The sequence below is a fragment of the Triturus cristatus genome, chromosome 1_1, assembly GCF_964204655.1.
Source record: "Triturus cristatus chromosome 1_1, aTriCri1.1, whole genome shotgun sequence".
Lineage (NCBI taxonomy): Eukaryota > Metazoa > Chordata > Amphibia > Caudata > Salamandridae > Triturus > Triturus cristatus.
This window is the reverse complement of record NC_140579.1, coordinates 705,176,347-705,200,141: the sequence shown is the minus strand read 5'-3', so window position 1 is coordinate 705,200,141 and position 23,795 is coordinate 705,176,347. Positions and strand designations below refer to the sequence as shown.

The 23,795-nt window shown below is 45.8% G+C and overlaps 1 protein-coding gene across 3 annotated transcripts in view; it reads left to right on the top strand.

Annotated features, from left to right (window-relative positions):
- The window catches only part of FMNL1 (formin like 1), a 1,060,054-nt gene that overhangs the window by 980,463 nt on the left and 55,796 nt on the right, over nt 1-23,795 (top strand). The window lies entirely within an intron of this gene.

Genomic DNA, 23,795 nt, shown 5'->3' with positions numbered 1-23,795 from the left:
AGGCCCTGGGGTGCGGGAGCCCCCCATCCTGCAAGCCAGCTGAGGGTCCGGGCGCTGGGGACTGGGGTCCACCGGGGCCCGGGGAGGCTCTCCCCAGCCTGGCTAGGGTTCTGAAGCTGGGACAGGGCATGGGGCTCGAGCTCCGTCTGGTGGGCCCCGGGCTGTGTGAGCCCCTGTCCTGCAAGCCATCATAGGGTCCGGGCGCTGGTTACGGGGGTCAATCAGGGCCCGGGGAGGCTCTCCCCAGCCTGGCTAGGGTTCTGAAGCTGGGTCCGGGCCTGTGGCTTGAGCTCCATCTGGCAGGCCCCGGGATGTTGGAGCCCCCATCCTGCAAGCCATCAGAGGGTCCGGGCGCTGGTTACGGGGGTCCATCAGGCCCAGGGAGGCTCTCCCCAGCCTGGCTAGGGTTCTGAAGCTGGGTCCGGGCCTGGGGCTTGAGCTCCATCCGGCAGGCCCCAGGGTGCGGGACCCCCGCATCCTGCAAGCCAGCTGATGGTCTGGGGATCCCATCGGGCCCGGGAAGGCTCCCCCGGCCTGGCTAGGGTTTGGAAGCTGTGACCTGGACCAGGCACGGGGTTCGTGCTCCGTCCCAGGGTCTGAGTGCTGGGGACGATGGTCCACCGGTGAGGATCTCCCCGGCCTGGCTAGGGTTCAGAAGCTAGGCCCGGGTCTTGTGCTCTGTCCGGCGGGTCCCGGGGTGCGGGACCCTCCCGTCCTGCAAGCCAGCCCAGGGTCCGGGCGCTGGGGACGGGGGTCCACCCGGGCCCGGGGAGGCTCTCCCCAGCCTGGCTAGGGTTCGGAAGCTGGGACCGGGCCCGGGGCTCGTGTTGCGCCCCAGGGTCCCAGGCTGCAGGAGCCCCTCGCCCTGGAAGCCAGCCAAGGGTCCAGGCGTTGGGGACGGAGTGGTACACCGGGGCCCGGGGAGGCTCTCCCCGGCTTGGCTAGGGTTCGGAAGCTGGGACCGGGCCTGGGGCTGGTGCTGCATCCCAGGTTCCCAGGCTGCAGGAGCCCCCCATCCTGGAAGCCAGCCGAGGGTCTGGTCGCTAGTGACGGGGGTCCACCGGGGCCTGGAGAGACTCTCCCCGGCCTGGCTAGGGTTCGGAAGCTGGGCCCGGGCCTCGTGCTCCGTCCGGCGGGCCCCGGGGTGCGGGAGCCCCCCGTCCTGCAAGCCAGCCGAGGGTCCGGGCGCTGGGGACAGAGGTCCGCCGGGGCCCGGGGAGGCTCTCCCCGGCCTGGCTGCTTTCAGAAGCAGGGACCGGGCCGGGGAGCAGCGGTTGCTGGCTTTATCCGCGACACTGGCGGAGCAGAGTTTTCTGCCCACCCCTAGTAATTATGTGGGAAAAATCTGAGTGCTCTTACAAAAAAAAATCTTCACCTCTGAGTACATATAAGAATGCAGAATCCACAGCAGAGTAACAACTGTTTTTAAATGGGGCTGTAGTGCGGGCTTCTACTAAGTTGCTGGTCCTGTCAGATGCTCCTTATGGAACCTTCAGTCTTATTTATCTGCACACACATGATTTGCTAGGGTAGAGAACTAATGTTCCTGGCTACCATCCTAAAACATGAAGTATTGGAATAATTCACCAAATGCGAATGAACTAAGGGGACACCTATATATTATATGTATTAAAAGTATTGGAATAATTTACAAGACTATTTTCTAAACATTTCATAACAACTCTTAATTTGTAATCAATATAAATGATAAGAATTTCTAAAATGAATAATTTGAACTTATGATCTGGATGCAATATGGAGGTGATATCATGATTTCAGGGTTGCTATAAGCCCTCATCCAAGCCCTGATATCTCGAGAGTCAAAGACCACCTGGAGAGCTACTCCTGTTTTGCAGACTCGTAATAATAAAAGTTCTCAGCAAGCAAGAATCTAGCACATCTGCAAGTTCCTGATATTCATATTTTGTTAATACTGTTGGAAGACACATTTTCTCTCCTTATCAGTCAAAGACAACCGTGAGCTGAATTTCATTCTACTCATTTATCCACCCTGATTTAAAAGATGCACTAATTTGAAACAGCATTTGCCCACTCTGGTCCTTGGTGATGGTGACTGGCTTGTGTTGTGTGGGTAGTGCTACCACCAGGTTGCACAGGCCTCGCGGACCGAGCAGTGGGTATCTGCCTGTGTCGTCATTATTGCATTTACCGTTTATTATGCTTACCACTCGAATGCTTGCATAAAGGGAGGCAGAAGTCCTAGAAGGAGCCGCTGATGTATTGTTGGTGGCCATCTTTGGTGGTTGAAAGGGGTATGTGAGTCAGATGGTGTCAGTGGAATGAGCAATGTCTGCAGTTTGAGTGGTATTGGTGTGTTATGACATCTGTCAGGTTGCCATCAGCGGCTCGGGCTGCTTGCTGGCTACGTTACGTTTGTGTGATAAGGTACTCTGTGTTAAGTGAATGCGTGCAGCTTGAGTGACGTTAGTGCATCGTAATGTCTGCCTGTTGAGCCCTCTACCCATCAAGCAGCGTGAGCAGTTCCCACTAGTTGAGATACATTTGCATGGTCAGGGTTCTAACCCATATTCTGCTGGTTGAGTGACATTGGTACACGGGATACTTCTGGGTTGGGGCATCATCAGCCAATCCACGGGTTTGTGTGTTGAGGCACCTGCATGTCAGGACCTTGCGTTCTCTGCAAATCGAGTGAGTGACATGTGCATGTTGATGGCTCACTGTGTCACTCATTAATTGATGGAACAAAGGTCTGCTTGTTGAATGACGCTGGTACATCACACCTATACATGTTAGTGCATCTCCCTGCCAGTTCATGTACACAACTAGTGCTCGCTTGTATGTTTATGTTTTCATATAGGTACCCTAATACCTAATATAGGCCTGGGTAATATTCACCATCACCTACATTAACCCCCTTATACTACACAGTGACGAGCCTTTAGGATTTAACCTTTACCTAGTTCTAGTCCTGGGTGCAGAAGGAGGGCTTCTCATAAACAATAGAGTCCCATAACTTCATCAATAGACTCATACAGTATGAATGAATATTCATAATGGTTCTTGGAAACCAGGCAGGGGCTACACCACCTACCCCACCATATCTACGTACAAGGTTCATCCTATACGTCATCCTCAAATCCAACATTGGCTAATACATGAGACAAGAGACAAAGAAACCTTTGATACTTTGTGTATAAATACAGCACATCTTGCTAGGGTTGGGAGAGGATACCGAGACTTCCAGGCCGACACACTGATCAGAGACGCTGAGGCTCCTGCATGCAGACGCTCCTGCTGACAGTGGTCTGACACATCCCTTGCGGGGTGTCCAACTCGAGACCAAGAAGGGCTCCTACATTCTCACACTTCAGGTAACGGGGTTCAACTAAAACCTAGAGGGCTTCACACCTACTCACATGCTAGGTACACTTAGGTACATCTAGATAAGCATCGTAGGAGTACGCGCGCTTTCTTTTATCATGCATCTTATATTCATGTACATATTTATGACTATTGCAAAATGGTAGAACTGTACTATCCTTTATATTCATCGTACTGCTAACCATATATATCTGCTACTGTCTAACGGTTGTTGCAGCACATCTATTTTACACTACAAGAACTGTACAATAAATACTTATTGTAACACGCCCGACTGTTTCTTCTGTGTAACTCTCTGAGACCAAATAAGTGAGCACGAGTGACTGAGCGAAAAGTAGTTCATTGTTTCCACGATCCTGAGGGATTAGGGTTGTCATGTTCTAAGGTTGCCAGAAACTATTCTCTCCCCGATATTAGTGGCACTGTGAGCTAGCTAATGCAAACAGGCTAACATTCTTGGTGGGGGTGCAGGGAACCAGTCTGCCACCAATCCCATAGTTTATGTTATCCAAACGCGCCGGTCCTGCATGGGTACTATAGGAACTACCCGAAATGTTCAGTGGTGTTTTCTTGTTGGACCATCTACTAGTCAATATCTGCTATTTTAGTGACATTTGCACTTCCAAACCTTGACCTTTGAGGCATTTCAGAGCTAAGCCAATGTCGGTAGTTTAAGTGACGTTGGTGTTTAAAAAGGTTGGGCAGCATCTATGAGTTTTGTAGAAACCGATCCACATCTCCATGGTCAGGGGTGTCTCCCATGTCTGAAAGAAAAGAGAAGAACATGTATTTAAAAGAATTGGTAACAATAGGTGAATCCCGCTACAGAGTGTAGTAAATGTGCGTCTCTGACACCATAGCGCTTCTCAACCAGGTAAGTCACAGTTTTAAATTCTGCCACAAGGTGGTGCAAGTTTCTCAATGTCAGCAATCAAAAACAGCTTATTTACTGCCACTGAAGTGCCATAGGGAAGGAGTCCTGTTCGTTTTGAAATACTATTGTTTTTAACAACCACGAATAAGGCCCAAGGATATTAGCTCCGTTTAGAAAGGAAGGGCCATATTGTCAAGGATATAATTATTGCCACTTTAGCAGCAGGAAATTGCCGCTAAAGCGGCGATAATGGGCTTGATAATATGCCCTTGTGAATTCCCATAGTAGCCCAGGTTCTGGTGTGAACATAGGCTTCTATGGGAATTCACAAGGGCATATTATCAAGCCCATTAACGCCGCTTTAGCGGCAGGAAAGCGGCGATGTTATCACCGTTCCTTGATAATATGGCCCGAAGTTTGATTCCATAACATATATCAGTTGTTAAAATAAACTGAAAAACCACGCAACAGAGCAAATCTGTCAAACCTTCAGACAACTAAACAGAGATTTGCCCGTATGGGAATTCGACGAGACATTTAGTGAAAGTGTCTTTTGGTAAGATCATTTTAGTTAATTTTTTTAAGATAGGAAGACGGGAAGTCGTACGAAGGGTGGGCGGAATGGGGTTCCGAACTAGAGATTTCAATGCTATTTTATACATTCCAAGCCGGGAATTGTGACGTAGCTGATCTCGTTACGACTAATGTCCTTGTAAAATAGGATAGCCAGTAACGTGCCAAAGGAATGGGCAAAACCAGAATCTACCCAGGCAAAAATGTTCAAATAAGCCCGCCTCTGCAGAAAAACGCAAATAGAATAGGTGTTTTCCCAGCTGCATTGGACATGGCATGGGGCAGCATTCTATGATGACTCATGCCACCTTGACGGGTGAGGATTCTTGTTCCTAAAATAATTTATTCCTCACGTTCCTTTCGAGTTGATAACGTCGTAATGATAAAATGTTAAATGTCAAACTAAGAAGTTCATATTTGTTCTTTCCGGAGAATCACAATGTACTACTTGTATATTCAGGTGGGGTGGGGGGCATGTGACGGACTGTTGACACCTCCTATATTCCATTTTTATGGTTGGGCCATGGCAGCCCGTCCACCTCTGAAAGCAGCTCGCTAGCTTGCAGACCTGCGGGAACATGTCAAAATGCCAGAATGGGGATCTCATACCTGATCACAGGGCACCCGAAAGCATAACTTAAGATGTGAAGTAGAAAAGTGAAACAATCTTTGAGTAATGACGCAATCGCCCTCATTGTAGTTCAGGCTGAGAAAGTGGCCTGCAGACCAGCTAGGATCGCCTTGGTGTTTTCTCTTTGCCTGAGAGGTGTTTCTCCAAGGGCTAGATCCCATGGTTGTAGATCAATAATAAATGTTTTAATTATTTTAATTGATGACTTCCGTGTGTTGCACCCCCATAGCTGCCATGGAGGCCCGTGTCATTTGTAACTCTTTTTAGTCAAAAGCACCTTACATTTGGGGACTTGTATGCCCATATATGAGCGATGGGATACCGAAACCTGCACACTTCAGAGTACAAAGCGCTGCTTAACAAGTAAATCTGGTCTGGTTGAAGGTAGCGCATATAACGAGGGACACTTGGAAGCTGTTGTCCCATTACAGGGAATATAGTCCTTTACATAAAGACCTTCTTCAAGATTAAAGTCCCACACCAATGAGGGAGATTTAAAGTTTTTATTTCTCAAATATTCTCCCTATGAAGATTTCCGGACTTAAGCAGCAAAGATGCCCTACCACCTGCAGGAGCTACCTTGATGGGCAACCATATTCCGTGTGGGGGTAAAGAGTAGCCCTCTATTCACAGTAGGACCTGCCTACCACCTGGGCAGCGCATGCCAGATCATGTGAACCAGGGTGTCTTATTAATGCATTTGTATTTATGCATTTCTATAAAGCGCACTCAGTCTAGATGTCTCAGCTTGCTGTACAAGCAACAATGCATGTGAGACAGTCCCTTAAAAGAATCCGAATAACTTCAAGCCATCATGTTCAGGGTACTCATGGAGGACAGGCATCAATGCTACTAGCATAGCTGAACGAAGAAGTAAAGCAGTAAGTAAAGAGGTGGTAGCTCAAGAAAGAAGCAATGTGATAAAGAGAGATCAATGTCATGAAGCAGAGAGAACTAGAGAGCAAGACAATAATGTGGTGAAAAAAAATGGAAGGGGGAAGAGAAAGAACAAGAATGGAGAGTCAGCACCATGTAGTAGTCAAGGTAGAAGGGGAGAAGAGTTAAGGAGACAGTCGGTAGAAGATGAGATCCAAAATAGTCTTCATGGAGGATCATGGTAGGTGCTGCACCAGAGAAGTAGCCTCTTTACGAGTTGTTTCTGGCACCAGAACTTTGTTCTAGCTTCGAGGGGGAGCTAAAATAATCTCTCAGAACAGGGGAAATATGATGATATCTCCTAATGCCAGATATAAGCCTAACCGCTGAGCAGAGAAGGGGTTTAACTGGATTACAGAGGATATGGGAGTGCCCATCAAGATCAAACTCTTCCAGTCAATTCTAGCTAACACTAAGACTTGATTAATGCTGTGGGAGTTGCTTGGCTGAAATATTCAATCAAGTCCTTTAAGCGTCAACTATGGTTCTGACTTAGTTGCTACATCATCCTTTAATCATGGCCAAATGAGAGAAAAGTCACAATCCGATGGTTTGACTTTGTCAGAGTCAGAGCAAAGCTGTCACTATGTAGTTCTTTGAGTCAGTCATTGTTGATTTTTAATCACAGGGGTCCACAGGAAATGATTAATCCAGTTTTCTGTAGGTTAAGCTTGATGAAATATGTAGAAACGTCCTGGATTGAGGTTCTTATATATATCTGAGGGTCAACGGCATATCGGTGGATGGCCATGCCGGTCTCCTCGGTCAGCATACTCGGGGGCATATATTCTCAAGGACCTATCGCCGAGTTTTCGTCACCTTAACGCAGGCAACTCGCAATAAATATACCGCACCATTCATAAGCTGGAGCTAACAGCCGATAACACCAGTTTACCTGCAATAGCAGCCGCAAAAGACATTGCCAAGTATGACCCCGGCAACTAACGCTAATGAGATGCAGAGTAGGCGTTCCCGAGCAAAAAGCCGCGACAACACCACTCCGCAACATTCTCAATGACCAGCCAGATCTGCGAAAAGATCACAAAACAGGTGATGAGGCATGTTAGCAACAGGAAACTAACACCTGCTCCGACCTAGTGGAAAGTCGGACAACAACCGGCAGCAGCCAAGGGAGCACAGCCCATAGCCAAACATGAAAAACAACAGATGCCCCTGAGCAGCTGAACATGCAGCCCGTAGCCCCAATAAGGCAACAACACCCACCGCCACTGATCCAGCGGATTACCAGCTTGGGGTTACACACAACCATATACTCACCTGGGCCCAAAAACATTCATACAATAAGCTAGTAGTTGCGCCAGAGTCAATATAGTTTTTACCTGCAAGATTTTGTTATCTTTACCCAAATCTTTCCAATCAAATCTCCTAATAAATTTCCTCTGGTCAATGAATCTAGTAGCTAGTAGTATAGGCAGAAAAATAACATTGAAGTTTCTCCAATAATCACAGACTCAATGAGTTTTACAAGTTTATCTAATCAAATAATTTTGTGAGTCAAAGATCAAATACAATGTTAACATCGAGTTTCATTTTCAGGAGAGAAATCAAATTTATTTCAATAATAAATCTCAATAAAATATTGTGATGACAGTACCTGTAGGAAAAGAGAGAGCAGGTACAAAGACAGATTTCACAGAATTATATTTACCTAGGGTGATAGATTAACCCAACTCCTTGAAGATGGGCAGATGGAAGGTGGAAGACAAAGGATCAGGACTGGTTCAGGACCGGGAAAGTGACCTCTTCTAAGTGCAACATCAGCGTCGCACCCCTCTCTGGCTCTACTCTCCTCGATTTTTCTTCCGTGACTCAACTTCTAGATGATTGGATTATCGATCAGTATCGATCAGTATTTTGGTCTCTCAAGCAGAGTCTGAGACAGCGTCTCGGACAGCGTCTGTGGCAGCATACGTGTCAGGTTGGATTCCTCCAGCGTCAGACATCTAACTAACTAACTTACCTCTATTATACTATTCTGTGTTCGTGTACCACCCCAAATGTTTCAATATCGTGTTTTCCCCTATTTCTGATTGGACAGGGCAAGGAGGTGAGTTCATCACACCATATTAAATTTAATATTTTACTTTAGGCTCTTTGTTCTATGTTTCCACCCCTTAATTTACTTTCCCAAGCGTTATTCCCACCCGCATTTCACATTATGCTTAATACAATTTATACAATTTATAATATGTTGCTCTTATCCGGGTCGATGGGTTAAGTTCCCATGTGCTTATTCCCAGCTTGACCTTGGCTGGGTTTCAATGGTGTCATCATAGTTCCGGGCAGGGTTTAGTGCGCGTGCGCACAGATCAGGTGGGGTAGGGATTTCAGTCACCCTCCAAGGTCCAAATACGAACTAATAATAAAGTCAGAGAAAGACATGTTAGAATACGAAAAAAAAAGAATCCACTGTATACCACTTATCTCTACTCTATCCCCATTTACTTATATCAATCTTTCGCATTAGTATTTAGTAAAACTTATGAGGTTTAGTTTAAGCAGTATCATGTGCATTAACATGTGAGTTTCAAGCGGCCATTTTAGAAGCTATTGCGCAGCTGCAAAGGTTTCCCTCCAAGCATAGAAAACGTCATACTACGTAGATGCAGTAGACGCATGCGCAGTGAAATTCCCGCGTTTTGTCAGCCATTTTAATGACACTCGGGTCACTGGTTAGTAATAAACATAGGAAAGCGTCCCGTAGATTCAGTATAACGTGTGTTATGCAATTATTAGTATTCACAAACAGATTGATTGCGGTATTATACGTTATTTGAGAGGATTGCATCCGAGCAAATTTCTTCTTTACGAAACCTTGCTCAATCAATCCCCTTTCTGATGGCATTTTATGCCATCACTAATTTCTATTACTAATTCAGATGCCAACTTGAGCACTTTTCTATTTCGATTTCTTCTTCAACTCTTTCATTTCTTTCTTTTTCCCTTTTGTGTTGTAAACCCCTTATTCTTTTTTAAATATCTCCCTTTATTTCTTCCAGCTGTATTTCTTCGTATTTTCTCTTCTTTCCCTTTTCATTCACTCCATACTCCTTTCATTTCTTGCAACATTTGTGCCAAAACATAATTGCTAAAACTAATAATGTTATTCCCATTATTGGCATTATTATTTGACCTAGAATACCTTTATCTATATTAGAAAACCAACTACCTATAGTAGAAATGCTATTAGTTAATCTCTTCCATACACTGTCAACTTCCAGTGGTTTCAAATCTTCTTCTAATGTCGTAATATATTCTTAATATATCCTCCAATTTCAACACTTGTATTAGGAATATAAGTGCAACAATGCTGCGTTTTCAGCATTTTACAGACTCCGACCTCTTTTGCCAATAATATATCAAGAACAAGTCGTTTTTGCAAAACCATAAATCTGATCGCAACCAATTCTGTATTGATCATCAAGAACCCTCCAGCAGTGTCAGTAGATAACCGACCCACTACTGTAGACAATTGACAAATTTGACAAGAATTCAGAATTACTCCCACTGAAGGTATCAATGCACCAAAAATGTTACCTACTATCTCAGAAAAACTAGCTCTTTTTATACGTGTTAGTTCTTTTGCGTCTTCATTGCTTCCAGTGATTCTTTCCACATGATACACTGTCGGAAATATTATTCCAAAATAGCAACTCCCGTACCAATGATCAGGCAATCTGAAATAAGCTTTATTGCCACATACATAATAAATTCCAGGAAATATTGGATCTGTTCCACCTTTTAGTCCCCATCCCCCAATTACTAAGAAATGATGTTTGCATTCACTGGAACCAATAAACACATTGTTATAGTCAGTCCTTAATCTATGCAGACAGATCTTCCCTTTCTTTTCAAAGTCCAGGGACATAGCAGCATGAGTCTTGCCAGTTTTATAAATTTCCTCTTTCTCAGCCCACTGAGGTATCTGTGGTTTCGGCTCAGAAGCCCTTCTCTGGAAATCCTGTCTCCTTTGCTCAACTAAATTCAAAAATATATTTTCTTCTTCGTGTAATTTACATGGTAAATTCTGCTTATGTGCTTCAGCTATATCTATTGCTTTCATAGTTAGAAAATATTCACCCATGAATTGTGAGTCTCTAGTACTAAGGACAGGGTTCATATTCTTTCGCATAGGAACCTCGGAAAAAATTACGTCTACATTAGAAAAATAATATTGTAGTTTTCCTGTTCTATAAAATAAACTTGCTAAAACACTACAAGAGATACCATATGTTAATGGAATGTGATGATATGTCACACCTTCTGCTACTGATGCCGGTAACTTCATACACACATAACAATCACTAACTTCCATAGTGTCCACGTATTGCACTAATAATTTTGTAAATACATTTATTTAAAGCAGTGTCATTGTCTGTCACTGTGTGTGATATGTCTAACTCATCTGGTGCTTCTAAATCTACTTTTTCTAGTCTTGTCTTATTCTCATCTGGTGCTTCTAAGGCTACACTATTTCTTTTAATGTTAGCTACTCTCTCATGTGTGTGCGTGTTCTTCTTTTCTACTGTATCCATTATATAAGGAATGGCAACTGTTAGTGCTAACCAAATTACAAGTACTAAAAATATGCTACATATACATATTCTACAACATTTCTTTACACAATTTCGTTTCGGTTTTCCAGCAGCTCTATTGTCAGCCATTTTCTATGGGATAAGAAGATTGTCTCTTCTTCAATTTGGAATTTTTAATCTGCGATGGTATCTTTGGGTAAACAATTTTTCTTTCAGGTTGGTCTCACTTTTTCGTCAATTTGCTCTGCATTTAATTCTTCATCACTTCCTTCATTTTCTCAAAGTCTTCAAGAATAACGTACGTCCATTCAGGAACTTTGAATTTATTGTTCAGTCTTTTCAATCTTCGGCTTCTTCGTTTGTTGTTTTCAGTTGATTGTTCAGTCTGACTGGATACCTCGTTTACTTGGTCCGGTTCCTCATTTATTGTTTTGAGTCGGTATCTCACTCTCTTGATAACACTAGGCCGATTATCGCCTTTTCTGATTCTTTTGGCTTGCACTGCACTTTCTTCAAGTGTTCTTTTGTTGTCATTAGTTTGTGGCACAACTTGGTTATTTTCGTCTTCAGAATTTCTCTCTATCTGACCTTGTCCAGGGCTTATTGCCTTAGTATCATCTGCCTGGATGTGTTCTTCTTCCCTAATCTGACCCTGTTCAGGTTTTATTTCAATTTGATTTTCTTCTTCTTCTCCCTGAACTTGTTTTTCTGTTCCTGTCTGATCACTTTGGCTTTCTGCCGCCTGAACGCATTCTTCTAAGCCTACCTGTCCCTCCTCAGACTCAGGAGCTGTGGTTTCAGTTTCTTCCGTCTGAGTAGATTGTTCTCTCCTTGACTGGTCCTGCTCAGGTTCCCTAACTGTTGTAATTTCACTTTCCTGAGCGCGTTCTTCTGCTCCTATCTGGTTCTCACTCTTTTCCTGACTAACTAATCTGGTTTGGCTTCTTGTTCTTACAATTACTTCAGGTATTTCTACTATTGGGATGCAATCATCCTGACTGGTGCTCGGTTGTTCTTGGTCAGCTACTTCAGGATTTATTACTCTGGATCCTTCAGCTGGACAACCTTCAGCATCCCCAACTTCTTGATTCAGTTGAGGTCCGTCTTCGTCAGGTGCTGGTACTCTTTTAGTATGGCTTGCATTAATCCAATTAGGCAAGCCCGCACATTTAACTGCTGTCGTTGTGACCAATATAACCTGATGTGGTTTTTCCCACCTTGGTGCTAGGCACGATTCACTCCCCTGTCGCCGGGGTTCAAATCATGCGCTTGGTTCAGCTGCCTGGCGACTGCGTCTTCTCCAACCTGGTGAGAGATAGAACGCACTTGGTCAGCCAACTCCTTGCAATACTCTAGCACCAAATCATCCGATATATTCAACAGATTGTGTCTTGGTATGCATGCTTGTCTCATTGCTCTTCCCATGAGTATTTCATGGAGACTCAATCCGGTATTCTTATCTGGAATACTCCTGAGTCCCATCAGAACAAGAGGTAAAGCATTAGGCCAGTCCAGTGGTGTAGATGCACACACTTTTCCCAACCTTGACTTAATTGTGCCATTTACTTGTTCTACCACTCCAGAAGCCTCTGGGCGGTATGCGCAGTGCAGCTTTTGTTCAATTTTGAATGCTTCACAAATTAACCAAATTATTTCATTATTGAAATGAGACCCTCTATCTGATTCAATAGTTACTGGAAAACCGAATCGAGGAATGAGTTCTCTCAATAGAAGTTTGGCCACTGTCAAGCTGTCATTTCTTAGGGTTGGGTAGGCTTCCACCCACTTTGAAAATAAACAAACTATGACAAATACATATTTCAATCCTCGACAAACAGGCAACTGAATGAAATTTATTTGAAGCCTTACAAATGGACCTTCTGCCTTTCCAATACTTCCCATACTGACTATGGTTTTCTTTCCTGGATTCATTTGTTGAAAGGTTAAGCATCTCTGGCAAAGACTCTGTGCGACATTCCTGAACTTTGCATTAAACCAATCTTGCCTGAAAAGCCTAATCATTGCATCTCTGCCTATGTGAGTGTCTCCATGATACATCCTAGCCATTGATGCAAGCATACAGTCTGGCATTACTGGTCTGCCATCCAAAGAGACCCATACACCCTATTCTGCCCTTCTCTGACAACCAACTTTCCCCCACCCCTCTCTTTCTTTTGTTTCCACCTCATCTTGTAGTTCTCTTACTTCTTTCCATGTTTCTAATCCCGAAAGTAGCATAAGTCGGCAGCTGAATCCACATGTTTCAATTTTCTTGTTCACTGCTATTTTAAATTTGGCGCAGTGTTGAGCAACCTGGTTAGCATATCGGTTACCTGCCGTCACATGGTCATTTCCTGATTGATGTGCAGCACACTTGACCACTGCCACTTCTTTTGGCAATTGTATTGCCTCAAGAGATTCTTTCACAAAATTTCCATTTTTAATGGGAGACCCTGAAGAAGTCAGGAAGTCTCACTGCATCCAAAGCTGGCCAAAGTCATGCACAACCCCGTAACCATACTGACTATCAGTGTAAATGGTTACTCTCAAAATTTTTCCGATTTTACAAGCTTTAATTAAAGCTATCAATTTGGCTACTTGTGCAGACTTGACTCCTGGTAAATTGGATGCTTTGACTATTCCTGTCAATGTACACACAGCATAAGCAGCACTTAGTCCACCTTCCTCATGGCGCATACACGAGCCATCTACAAAGAGCTCATGTTCAGCATTCTCCAAGGGTTCCTCCTGTATGTCAGGACGGGGTTTGGTACTGAGTTCTGTCACATCAAGACATTCATGTTCGACTTTGCCCTTCACTTCTTCATTGTATGGATCTGGTAACAAGGTCGTTGGGTTAAGAACAGTACATCTCACTATGGTCAAGTTTTCAGCCCCTAGGATAATTCTTTCGTACTTTGTCATTCTACTTGGGGCAAGATACTGAGTTTGGGTTCTTGTTAACAGAATTACAACTGCATGTGGGACGTACACTTTTACAGGGTGTCCTATCACAATGGACTCGCTGTGTTCCAAACTCATGCACGTTGCAGCTACCACATTTACACATCCAGGCAATGCAGATGCAACAGGGTCCAAAGTAGCAAAAAAATATGCCACCGGACGTCGCATTACTCTATGTCTCAGTGTTAAGACTGAGAGTGCACAATTATCTCTCTCACAACAGAACAGTGCAAATTCTTTCGAATAGTCAGGCATACCTAAAGTAGGGGCTTCACACAAACATTTTCGTAATTTTACAAAGGCTTCCATGCTTTGATCATCCCACTCTATTGGGTCCTTTGCTCGATTCTTTGTCATTTGTATCAGGGGTTTTGGCAATAGTGAAAACCCTACAATCCATTGTCGGCAATATCCTACAACACCAAGAAACATCCTTATTTCTTTCTGGGTTTGTGGCAATTTCATTTGACTTATTATTATTATTCTCTCAGAGGTCACTTTTCTTAGTCCTCGCTGTATCTGATGTCCCAAATATTTAACTGTTGTTTGGCAAAACTGTAATTTTTCTGGGGACACTTTATGTCCACCTTTTGCCAGATGGTTCAATAAAGCAATGGAATCAGTAACACAGTCGTCCCTTGTTTTCGATGCAACCAACAGGTCATCAATATACTGTACCAGGACTGACTCCCTAGGCAACACTAATGTTTCGAGACACTTTTTTAATATTTGGTTAAAAATCAAAGGACTTTCAGTATACCCTTGAGAAACGCGATTCCAAGCATAAATATGATCCTCTAATTTGAAAGAAAATAAAAACTGACTATCAGGATGCAATGGAATGGAGAAAAAGGCATGGCACAAATCAATTACGGTAAACCATCCTGCCTTCCATGGTATCTGGTACAAAATCACTGCAGGGTTAGGTACTATAGGGCAACATGGCACAACAATCTTGTTTATCTTTTGTAAATCTTGTACTACCCCTATACTTCCCGTTAGGTTTCTTGATGCCAATTATAGGTGAATAACAAGGACTACTCATTATTTCTTCTAGAAATGCCTTGTTCGACCATTCGATCAATTTCGGCTGCAACACCAGCTTTTGTTTCAGGACTCATTTTGTATTGTCGTGTATTTGGGTAAACTGCACCTTCTTTCACCGTCACTTTCACAGGATCTTCACTTTTCATTAATCCTACTTCTTTTCCTGTAAAATCCCACACTTCAGGATTTACTGTTGTTTTGACCTCATTTGGTAAGTCATCTTTGGTCATTATGGAAAACAATTCATCTACTTCTGTTCCTTGTTTGGCTAGCATGATTTTGTATACTCCGTCTTCGTCTTGGGTCTGAATTGCAACACCATCCGGCGTGCAAAATATGGTGCAATTCATTTTGCACAATTGATCCCGTCCTAATAGGTTCACAGGACTGGAGTCACACACTACAAACTTATGCATCTCTTTGAATTTGCCAATACATACCTCCATTGGTTTTGTAATTGGGGTCCAGATGTGCTTATTAGAGGCGCCTACTACTTGGATCGATTCTCCCGATAGGGGTAGGTTTGGGATGTCTGCTGTTCTCACAGTATAACGGGTAGCACCAGTGTCCAATAAAAAGGCAATGTCTTTTCCTTCCACCTTACCATCAATATATGGACCTGACTGATCTACCGGCAAGGATGCGCCAAGTATGCACTCCTCTTCCTCCCCCCCTCAGGCACCGTCATAAGGTGCTTTAATCAAAATAAGAATGCTGCAAAAGAAACTGCGATGTTACAACATTTTTCTTACCACTTCCTTCTTGAAATCCCGTGTCCGTACTGTATTTGGCATAGGGGTAGGTGGGAATTGACTCTGTAGGTTTACAACCTGCTGCGGTTCACTCATTATCACCTCATTCTGCGTCTGTGGATTTAAAATTTTGATTTGGGCCATTATTATTCTGTATACTTTTACACTCATTTTTCCAATGCCCCAATTTTCCGCACCCATGACAAGGAAACTTTTTCTTTGCCTCCTCTCTGCTCAATCGCCCTTTTGGTTTACCCCCAGTATTTTCACCATGACCATGCCCCCTTCCTGTATTTCCTGCCTGATTCTGTAGCTGGAGTTCCTGCTGTTCTGCTAATTTCACTTGAGCCCACATCAGTTTCTCCTCTAAATTCTTTCGTCTATTGTCAATTTCATCTCCACAATGCTTTGCATATTTTAGGATCTCATCGATGGGCTTCTCTTGCCAGCACAAATTGTGCTGCTTAATCATTTGGGTCATTTCTTGTCTTAACCCTGGCACAAACCGATACACAAAATGAGTCATGTCCTTATCTCCGATATTTTCAAATCCACTTTACTGCTTGAACATCTGTAAAAGGCATGTACAGACTCATCCTTTTCCTATGTTGTTCTATCTATCTTTATCCAATCTGTTTCTTTTGGGGGAATCTTTCCTTTTAAGAAAGTGATCACTTGGTTATATTTCTTCATAACCTCCTCTGACGAAGCTCCTGTTTCTCATCTCTCGGGTACCCATCACTAGGCCAATCAACTGTAATTTTACATTCTGTCCACAAATCAGCAGGTACCACTATGTCAAACAAACCATCCAGATCTTTCAACAAAACCTTCAAAACCTTCACAAACCTCTCAACTTGCCTGTACCATTCGACTGGCTTCTCTCTCAATTTAGGGAAATCATTAGTAAATTATAAAATATCCTTTCTGATGGATACATCTGCCAGTGGATTCCTCACCTTGTGAATATCCCCTGCGCCAGCATTCCACGGAACTTTTCTTCCCCAGCATTCCACGTCGACGTGGGCGACGTCACAATACATCGGCTCCGCACGCGACTCCGTACGACGTCATCGGAGCCATAAGAAGCCCACGTCGGCGTGATGACGTCAGTTCCCTTTTTTCCGCGCCGTCGACGCGCAACGGTTTTTTCCCAGTGCTCTCTAGATACTTTGTAATCTAGTGGTGTATTTTTGTTAAAATCGGTATGTCTTCGACGAGGAAGTCGGGCTTTAAGCCCTGTAGGGAGTGCGGAGGCCTGATGTCCATGACGGATCCGCATCAGAACTGTTTATGGTGTCCCTCCTCTGATCATGACGTGGATGAGTGCGGGTGCTGTAGGAGCATGAATCCTAAAGCGCTGAAGGAGAGGAAGACCAAACTCTTCATGAAGAAGATCGGTGAGGAGAAGAGAGGGAGGAAAAAGGAGAAGTCCAGGCGAGAGTCTTCGACTTCGAGGTCGTCGAAGTCGAAGAAGCACCATAAGAAGAGGAAGCATTCTTCTCGGCGTCGGTCCTCGAAGTCTAAGAGATCGAGGTCGGCTTCGCCTCGTCGACGTCAGAGCAAGGTCTTGTCTCCTTCGCCTTCTCCTGATAAGTCTTCGAAGTCTCCCTCTCCGAAGCGGACTCCAGCTCGTTCCCCGACGCCGTCGCCGGCGCCGTCCAAGGCTTCGACTCCGGGTCGGGTGGAATCTGATGTGGAGCAGGAGCAGGAAGAGTCTGTTCCGGTGCCTGGTGACTCCGCGGCTCCGGTGGAGGATTCTGAGGAGCCGACGCTGGTGGCTCCACAGGAGGAGACAGGGGCAGTTCCTTATCCCCAATTCCCGGCTCCAGGTACGGATCCTTCGGGATTTCTGAATGCCATGTATGGCATTTTTCAGAGAGCATCCTTCCCATCCGGAGCACAAGCAGGTCCCGTGGGTCCAATGGCGTTTTCTCTGGGAGTGCCGCAGCAATACGCTCAGGCTCCTTTTCTGCCTTTTATGCCGATGGCGCCTTCTTGGCAGTTTCCGGCGCCGGTTGGGAATCCGGCTCGACCTCGGATGGATGGTCAATCTTCGGAGCCTTCTTTGACGCCGAGGCCGACTCCATCGACGCCGCATCCGGCGCCGCCGACTCCACCTGTAGCGCCTCCGACGCCGGTGCCTTTGGCTCCACCGACGCCGCGTACGACGTCGACGACGCCGGCTCCCCGGAATCGATCGAGGCGGGAGGCCCAAAGGGTTTTGGAGGAGGAAAGATATCGGGCTGAGGTGGAAGAAGGTGAAGTCGACTCTTCTTCGGATGAGTTTGGAGGTATAGAGGTAGCAAGTGGTTTGGATACCACCCCGGAGTGGGAGTATGCTTCTACAAGGTCTTCTCCACCACAGGAATTGGCGCCCTACCATGTTGTGATCAAGAAGGCCGCGGAGTTGTTAGATCTGCAGCTGCCCTCTGTGGAATACAAGTCCAATCTGCTTACAGAGGTGTTGCACTCCCCGACGTCGGCTTCGGAGCCTTTGTTACCTTTCAATGAGGCTCTCTTGGAACCAGTGTTGGAGGTGTGGAAGAAGCCTCTATCAGCTCCAGCAGTTTGCAGGCAGGTGGCAAGGAGATACAGGGTTGCGCCAGGAGACCCGGATTTTTTATCCACGCATCCTTCTCCGGAGAGCCTAGTGGTGCAGGCTTCATGTTCTAAACATGCTTCGGGTGCTTTCCCCCAATCTCCTGCTGATAGGGAGTCAAAGAAAGTTGATCAGGCGGCCAAAAAGACTTTCTCCTCAGGAAGTATGGCGTTGAAGTCATCAAATGCTACGTGCTTGCTGGGGCGTTATGTTCATGCCCTGATGGACTCTATAAAAACTTTGGCCCCTAAGTTACCTGAGGGGGATAAGTCGTCCTTCATGGAGGTTGTGGCGGACACTCAGGCAGCTGCCAGGCAGGTGATCCAGTCTGGGCTGGATACGGCGGACTCTGTGGCGAGGATTATGGGGTCGTCCATTGCCGCAAGGAGACAAGCTTGGCTCCGTTCCTCAGGGTTTTCTGCAGATGTCCAGGCCACGCTGGTGGATCTGCCCTTTGATGGACAAAAGTTGTTTGGGGAGAAGGCAGATTCTGCCCTTCAACGTTTTAAGGACAGTAGGTTGACGGCGAAGTCCTTGGGTCTGCAGGTTCCTGCTAGAGGTTCAACTTTCCGTAAGGCTAGGGGATTCGGAAGGTCATCCTTTCGCTCCTTCCGACAGCCACAACAGCAGCAGCAACAACAGCAGCAGAATCCCCTCTATCGCTCCTATAGAGGGAAGCAAAGGGGTCGGAGAGGTTCTGGTCGCAACCCCTCTTCTTCCTCCTCCTCCTCTGCTCCAAATGAGGCTTCAGGGAAGCAGCCCTAGATCCCCCATCCCGGATCATGTAAGACCTGTGGGGGGTCGGGTGTCCTACTTTCTACGGGGTTGGAAATCTGTTACAACCGACCTTTGGGTTTTGAACCTCGTAGAGACTGGGTACGCCCTTCCCTTTCGGGAGTTTCCTCCCCCTTACCCTCCTTGCCAAGGTTATTGCTCGGAGGACCACCTGCTTCTCCTGCAGAAAGAAGTTCAAGCTTTGTTTCAGAAGGGCGCAATAGAGGTGGTTCCGGAGCAGGAAAGGGGTCAGGGATGCTACTCCCGGTATTTCCTGATCCCCAAGAAGGACGGCAGATTGCGTCCGATTCTGGACCTCAGAATCTTGAATTTTTACCTGAAACAGGAGAAGTTCAAGATGCTGACCCTTGCGCAGGTTCTTCAAGCGTTGCAGCAAGGAGACTGGATGGTGTCGCTCGACTTGCAGGACGCGTACTTCCATGTCCCAATCCTGAAGTCGCACAGGAAGTATCTCCGTTTTACGGTTGGGTCGCAACATTATCAGTTTGCGGTCCTTCCGTTTGGTCTTACTACTGCACCTCGAGTCTTCACAAAGGTGATGGCAGTGGTGGCTGCTCATCTCAGGAGGTCGGGGATTCCGGTTTTCCCCTACCTGGACGACTGGCTTCTGAAGGCAGAGTCCCCAGAGATGGTGCAGCGTCATCTGCAGGTGACAACTCAGCTGTTATTCGACTTGGGTTTTTCGATCAATGTGCCCAAATCTCACCTGGTGCCCTCTCAACGCAACCTGTTTATAGGGGCAGTACTGGACACTACTGTGTGTCGAGCATTCCCTCCTCCTCAAAGGATTCTCGACATTCAGGAGATGGTCCCTTTATTCCACAGTGGAGCGGTTGTTCCAGTTCTGAAGGTCCTTCGCCTGCTCGGTCTGTTCGCTTCCTGCATTCTGTTGGTCAACCATGCACGCTGGCACATGAGGGCGCTCCAGTGGTGCCTCCGCAAGCAGTGGTATCAGCACAACGGGGATCTCGGGGAGTCGATCAAGATCTCCGGAGAAGCTGCAGCGGATCTGTCTTGGTGGAGCGTGGAGGGCAATCTGTCCCAAGGAAAGCCTTTCCATCTACCTCCATCGGTGGCCACAGTGATAACGGATGCCTCCACCCTAGGGTGGGGAGCTCATCTGGGGGATCTGGAGATCAAGGGTCTTTGGTCTCCAGAGGAGAGGTTGTTTCATATCAACCTTCTGGAGTTGCGGGCGATTCGTTTGGCACTCAAGGCCTTTCTCCCTTCCCTTCGCGGTCAGTCAGTTCAAGTCCTGACGGACAACACGACCGCGATGTGGTATATAAACAAACAGGGAGGAGTAGGGTCTCTTTGTCTCTGCAGAGAGGCCTTACGACTATGGTCCTGGGCTCAGGACCATCAGATTTGTCTGATGGCAAATCATCTGGCCGGGGTGCTGAACGTGCGTGCGGACAGTCTCAGTCGGCAGTTCTCCGCCGACCACGAGTGGAGGCTCCATCCGGAGGTGGTTCGTCGCGTCTTTCGGACGTGGGGGACTCCTCGGGTGGACCTGTTTGCCACCCGAGAGAACGCGCACTGCCCGTCATTCTGCAGTCTCCAATATCCGATGCAGGGGGCGTTGGGGGACGCGTTTCAGTTGAGTTGGGGCTCACGACTCCTTTACGCGTTTCCTCCCATACCCTTGATTCCTCGGGTTCTGAGGAAGATTCGCCAAGACCGGGCCCAAGTCATTTTGGTCGCCCCGGACTGGCCAAGAAGGGTGTGGTACACAGATCTTCTCCACCTCTCCTCGTGCCCTCCGCTCCGTCTCCCTCTGAGGGCAGACCTCCTCTCGCAGTCGGAGGGGCAGGTTCTACACCCCCACCTCCAGAGCTTACACCTTCATGCCTGGAGATTGAACGGGGCAACCTGAGTTCCTTCTCTCTCCCACCTGATGTGGTGGACGTTATTTTATCGGCCAGGCGACACTCCACCAAGTCCATATACTCCTACAGGTGGTCTAAGTTTGTAAAGTGGTGTGGAGAGAGGTCCATTGACCCTTTAAAGGCTCATCTTTCTGATGTGCTTCAGTTTGCTCTTTCCTTGGCTCAGCAGGGCTGTGCTGTGGCCACGGTCAAGGGCTACCTTTCGGCCTTATCGGCATTTCTGTGCCTTCCAGATCAACCTTCGTTGTTTAAATCTCCGATTGTTCTGAGGTTCATCAAGGGCCTTACAAACATGTTTCCTCCTACTCCATTTGTAATGCCTCAGTGGGACCTTAATCTTGTCTTAACCTTTTTAATGGGCTCCCAATTTGAGCCTCTTCATAATTGTCCTTTGAGGCTGTTGTCCTTTAAGGTGGTTTTTCTTGTAGCCATAACCTCGGCAAGGAGGGTGAGTGAGCTTCAAGCTCTTAGTTCCAAACCTCCTTTTCTTACCTTACATGCTGAAAGGATGGTTCTCAGGACCAGGGCTGCTTTCCTGCCAAAAGTTGTTACTCCTTTCCATTTGGGGCAGTCTATTACCCTCCCTGTTTTTTATCCACCCCCTCATCCTTCCAAAGAAGAAGAAAGACTCCATCGCCTTGACCCGAAGAGGGCTATGAGTTTTTATTTGGACAGGACCAAGGACTTTCGTATTGATGACCAGCTTTTTATTGGCTACGTTGGTCGTTCTAAAGGTAAAGCGGTGCACAAGCGCACGCTGTCAAGATGGATTATACTGACCATCAAGATCTGCTACGCCTTGGCTGGTAAGACTCCTCCTGAGGGTATTCGTGCTCACTCTACTAGAGCTAAGTCTTCAACATCTGCTCTGGCCCGGGGTGTTCCTGTGGCAGATATTTGTAAAGCCGCGACTTGGGCCTCCCTCCATACCTTCGCAAAGCATTATTGCTTGGACTCTGAGATGAGGAGGGAGGGCCACTTCGCGCGCTCTGTATTACAAGACTTTCTGGTATAGGAAGGTGGACACCCTCCTCCGGGAGTGGGGACTGCTGTGGGAATCTATTCACAAGGTGAGGAATCCACTGGCAGATGTATCCATCAGAAGAACAAGTTACTTACCTTCGGTAACGCTTTTTCTGGTGGATACAGTATCTGCCTGTGGATTCCTCACCAACCCACCCGCCTCCCCGTTGTCCACCTTTTGTATACCATGAAATAGGTCTTGTTTGAGATGCTTGTATATTCTCTTGTACATTTGTAGGAAATGCTTGTTTGATTAGCATTCCTTTGTTTTGTATGCTATGTATATGTATTGGGATTCTATATGCTGTGTATACTTGGAGTTGTCGTTGGTTCACCTGTTCGCCTCGAAGGCACGGAAAAAATGGGTGGAACTGACGTCATCACGCCGACGTGGGCTTCTTATGGCTCCGATGACGTCGTACGGAGTCGCGTGCGGAGCCGATGTATTGTGACGTCGCCCACGTCGACGTGGAATGCTGGGGAAGAAAAGTTTCGTGGAATGCTGGCGCAGGGGATATTCACAAGGTGAGGAATCCACAGGCAGATACTGTATCCACCAGAAAAAGCGTTACCGAAGGTAAGTAACTTGTTCGTTGGGTCCATGGGACATGTACATATCCCCCTCCTGAAACCTCTCTCATTGGGTACAATCTTTTAGTCTTCTCTGTTTCTTTAATCAAATATTCAGATGTCGATCGATTTGTCTGTGCTTCCTCTTTTTTCTTTGTCCATCTAACTTTCAATCTATCTAAATTTCCCCACTTTTGTAATATCGTCATCAACTCCTTAATCTGTAATTTTCTTCCCGACATATTCATATTTTCCAAATCCCTTTCAGAAAATTCTGCTCTATAGGGTTTCTGCAACACATTGGATCTCCCTATTTCAATTCCCATTTCAGAGGCCAAATGTGTCAATTTTTCATGAAATATTTTTGTATTTCTGGTGATGCTTCTGCAAATGAACAGTAACTCTTCTTCATTATAGGTATTTAACCTATCCAGTCCTACATTTCCAGCTATTATTTCTTCTAATTCAACTCTTAATTTGCAAATGTCTAATTTTTTCGGTGGTGGATTTGGTTTCTCTATTTCTTGTGCCCATCTTTCTATTTCTTCTGGGGTTACTATTGTGGCACTTTTCGTCCCTGTGGATGTCTCTATTTGTACTTCTTTCGAGCAACCTGGGGTGACTCTTCTGGGTGTGTTATTTATTTGCCCTCTTATCGGTAAGTCCATTAATGAAATCACTGACTCATATTCACTGGCTTGGTCATCAATTAAATAATTTTTCTTTTCTAGGTTCAATAATGGGAGTAGTCATGACGGGTGTTTTAGGACAATTTGATTTATCCCCATACAATGGGACTACAGGACCTATAGTCACTGGTATAGTCAGAGCTTCAGGATGTGTGATTAACTGAGAAATTTTCTGTATTAATTCACTTCTATTTTTATTTATCGCTTCTTTTCCTCTTTCTTGAAGTACCCTCTCCATTGTTCTTTCATGTACTACCTGTGGAACTAAAGGTATATCTAGAATTGGGGCACTCAGGGTAGTTCTATTAGATCTTTCTTGATAAGGCGGAGGATTTTTCATTAAAATATCTTCTAAATAATCATCTTCTGAGTCTCCACTACCTGCCATTGTTAAGTGCTTTGTTTTCTCTGTGCATTTTCCTCCTGTCTGTTCCTCAGCCAACAATACAGGATATAATCCTTCTGTTACCATGGCTTGCCTCCACTGTTTCATCTGCCTATGTCGGGTTTCGCCTGGAAATTTGGGATAAA